Raw genomic sequence first — 4,239 nt, 5'->3', positions numbered from 1 at the left:
TTGGGGAATCGACACTACTATACTCGTATATAGTGCCGCGTCTTCACTCGATAACGAAACATATTTTGCCAATGGTTGCGACACCGTTATGCTTCTTTTTATGTGTGAGATAGAATTTATCAAAGAATAATACTATTACTACAAGTTTTATTTTACAGGGAGGCAACGGAGACGTGCTTTGATCACGCTCACCAACGATACGTTGTGTGATTGTCGATCGTTGTATAATCTCGCACTAGGTAATAACCGATCAAATAAAATCGGGCTTCGCGTCGGGCCGAACCACGCCCCTTAGCTGTGATATAATGAGCATATACCACGGCCTGTCGTGAGCTATTGCTTAAATATACACATATATACACATATACATATTCTCGATTATGGCAAAAATCATAATCTCGATTATTTGGGTCAATAATTGTAATTGCGATTATTAACACTAGAACCTCCAGAGATTTTTTTTATACCTAAAACCGTCAACGGGGTCAAATTGACCCGGTATTAGAATGCATTGATTTTCAAGGTAAAAGTATTGCTTTAAAAAGAAAAATGGTCCTGTGGTATTGGTATTTTGACAAGCAATTTTGTTAAATTGTTTAGTTTATTAACCTGTTAAGCCCCAAGGTCCCCGCCAGCGTTTTTTTTTTTTTTTTCACGACACTGTGTCTCAGGGGATCTTAATATTTAGGAACCTATTAATGTGTTATACCAGATTAACGGGAATAATCTCAGCTAATTGACGATACAAACCAAAACACAAGTCTCATAAGAAGCATCTAAATGGCCCCTGAGCGGAAAATGCTAACCTATTACTGCGCCGATAATCACTCCTAGCTACCTTATTACTTATCCTAGGTGCACATCCAACACATCGTTTATGATCGCAAGGAGACACAGAATCTAACGGTGCCCACCTCAACAATGAAAGATACAAACTCGCGACGTTATCAACAAAAACGTACATCAAAAAAGTGGCGCTAGGTAGCCCACAACGCTAACATGGCTTACCTTCGTCTTTGTCTGGTCTAAACTGGTCTTCAATGGCATTAAAACGATAAAAACGATGCTGTAGTTAATCCATAGGTTAAATATACCTTTTTTTTTTTTTAAACAAAGCAGTTTGGCCAAGTTACTTACACACTATACTTGAATAAAAAACACACTTCCTTGCTAACCTGTTACTTTTAGTTATTTTTGTGATAGTAGCTTGCTCTCCAGTTGACCCTAATCTTGGAGCAACTGTTCAAACGTGTAGATTCCCATTAGTAGGCTATACTGTAATTCATGGGCATGACCTTTCAATCCATATAAAGATGTGCTTGCAGTTTTGCACCTTAATGAGCTAATTAATTGATCTACCGAGTTAACAGGCATAGACATAATGTGAGAACACATTTCTGTGTTTTTGTTATTGTTTTTAGGTGTATCAGCAACAATTTGAGTCCTAATCTAGCCTTGTAGCCTAAACGTTGGTAACGTGTCAGAGGGCAAGATAATAGTGTTAAAGTTAAAATGTAATTCCCAGTTTAAGTTAGATGGGCCTAATTGACATTCCTTGTGTGAATGTATTGAATAATGATCCCATAAAGACCTAAATCTGTTTTGATCCTGCCAATGCAGCACTGAGTCAATAGCTTATTCCCACACTATTTAAAGCATTACCCGGTTGAATAAAGATTCTTATAAGGTAGGTTAAGGAAATTAGGAAATTGTAAGTTGCAACACACATTCCAAACTTAGCTCTTTACCAAACTGAAACAGATTGGTATCAATAATTTTAAAGTTGCCAAAAAGGACGGAACACGGAAGAAATATTTTCAATTGTTTAATGGAAATCGATCATTTCTACAGTACAAAGGTAGGTTCATATTGTACGGAAATCAAATGTCTAGCAGGCAATAAAAGCGCACAAGTAATGTCAAGGACTCCACATAGCTCTGTTCTTGAGGTAAACCTAAGCCTCTGTTCAGATGACTTTTTGTACTCCAAAAACATCACCAATGACAGAAGCCAGTGGCATGGAAGCGAAGTGCTGTAGCTACTGTGGGACAGTAGGGAGAGGCAGCTGAGCTGTGTCGACTGTCGAGTGCTCCAAATCCAGTGCCAGTTTGTTGGACAACAAATAAACTGATTGCCAGTTAAATCTATAATCTCACAGCAGCTGCTCATCAGTCAGTGTGTCCATCAAGTTGTTCCTGCCCCAAATATTTTTGGAAAAACTTTTTTCTCTTCGACTGAGCCATAATACACTTATTGGGGTTTATAAGTTGTTGATGAAGATACATTTGCAACACCTAACCAATTTCAAGGAATTACCTAAATAAAAACACATCACAATGAGGAAATCTAGTATTCAACTAATTACCCTAAGGACATGACTTGAGGTGAATTTGCGCAAACCATTTTCTTCTAAGGGAACTTACTTTTTAAGGGAACTCTTAAATTACGAGGTCTTATGCCACCTGCTACAGCATGCCTGTGCATTGTCATTTGTGGCCAACTTATGTGTTCCCCATCAGAGTAGTCATGCAGTTAGAGAAATTGGGGAATGTTTTCTGCATTGTTCTTTCTCGGTGATAGACTTTTTACGAAGTTTCTCACATGTTTATTGTGTTAATATATAACTGTTACCACACAGAACAACCTTACTCATGTTTTAAATACTAAAGAAAGTGCTGCAGCTTCTCACTAAACTTAAAAACCCTCCAATGAGGAAATTGGAAATTTAGTCTTGTAAAACTAGAAACTCATTGGCATTTCCTTACTACCAATTAAAAGTTACAATTAAAGCTTTCTGCAACAGCTTCCTACTGTTGATTTAGATAAGAAAAAACAATGAAATCTGATGGAAAGCATGGTTGTTTGTCATTGGAAAAACATTCCCTTTTTAGTTTGATGATGCACTCAGAATAAAGATTACAACACCTACAGTATGGATTTGGATGGGGGTGCATAAACACATGCTTGCTTTAACACACACACAGGGTCTACTCTTTTTTGAATAATAATGAATACAAATGCAGATGGGTTTCAACCTTGCAGGGCCTTCTTCATCCGTGCAGAAATAATAACAACAGACTGGTAATATCTGGTTCACTTTTTTGCATTTGCTGGTTTGTAAGTCATATCTGCTAATGGCTTTTTTGTGTTTTTCCTTTTTTATACTATTATATTTTTATACCAAAAAGCCTTAGTTAAATGTGTACATTTTGAATTTTGTTAGAATGTGTTTTTTTTGGCAATTAAAATACAATTCCCAAGTTGCATGAGAACAGTTGAATGTTTATTTGCTTTCACAATCGCTTTTAAGATGCTCTTTAGTACAATGCCTGCATTCACTCAAACTCCTAAAAAACCTCTCTGGTTTTATAGCATTGCCTTCATTTTAATTATTTTTGACATTCATGCATTCTCATGCTTTAGGTCTCAATAAATATTTAAACAAATGCATTATACAGTAGCTTTCAAACATTTAAGGCAAGGCCAATTTTATTATAGGAAAAAAATACTTGTTTGTCAGTTGTGCAAAAGTGTGTAAGGCAAGTTTATTTATACAGCACCTTTCAGCACACTGCAACCCAAAGTGCTTTACAAAATGAAATAAAAGACATTTAAGAACAAATACAGTGGAAGCACATTATATAAAAAAGCATTTCAAAACGGGCATTTAAAAAGCAAAGATAATAACATCTACACAACAGGTATACAATACATGGATAAAAAGCAATACTGCAGTTTGAGTGCAGTACTTCATTTGCATAAAAAAAGTCATAAGTGTGGTTGACCTGTATAATTGCATAAGAGGATCTTAAGAGGATCTTGGGAAAGTAACAGTCTGGAGGACTATGAACAAGTAAACTAAGGTGTTGTGTCACTGCGGGAGGATCAGTGTGTAATGTCATTTTGCGACTCTCCCAAAACCCAAGAAAGTAGCTAATACCATCATGATCTATACATGGTTGTTTCCCGTTCCAACAGCGGTGTGTGTTTTTAGGAAAGAATAAATGTGTTACATGAAGATCAACTACTGTCAAAAATGTGTTTGTTGCCTATTGTCAGTAGTTCAACAAGCCAGCTTTAGATTGATTTATTTAGATTGACCATGCTGGCAGACAAACACTCTCCCTGGATCAGATAGTGCCCTTCAGTAGCGCTTTTTATCAAGACAAATATTGACAGAAGATAAGTGCCGCTATCATGAAGTCATAAAAAGCTGTAAAAACAGTCACCATTCGAACC

General features: G+C 36.5%; 1 protein-coding gene across 2 annotated transcripts in view; it reads left to right on the top strand.

Moving 5' to 3' along the window:
• The window catches only part of LOC104943321 (lysophosphatidylcholine acyltransferase 1), a 27,254-nt gene that overhangs the window by 6,601 nt on the left and 16,414 nt on the right, over positions 1-4,239 (top strand). The window lies entirely within an intron of this gene.

Source organism: Notothenia coriiceps, unplaced genomic scaffold (assembly GCF_000735185.1).
Source record: "Notothenia coriiceps isolate Sejong01 unplaced genomic scaffold, NC01 NC01_scaffold00005929, whole genome shotgun sequence".
In the NCBI taxonomy this organism is placed as follows: domain Eukaryota; kingdom Metazoa; phylum Chordata; class Actinopteri; order Perciformes; family Nototheniidae; genus Notothenia; species Notothenia coriiceps.
The sequence above is the reverse complement of the archived record's forward strand: the minus strand, read 5'-3'. Positions and strand labels throughout refer to the sequence as shown.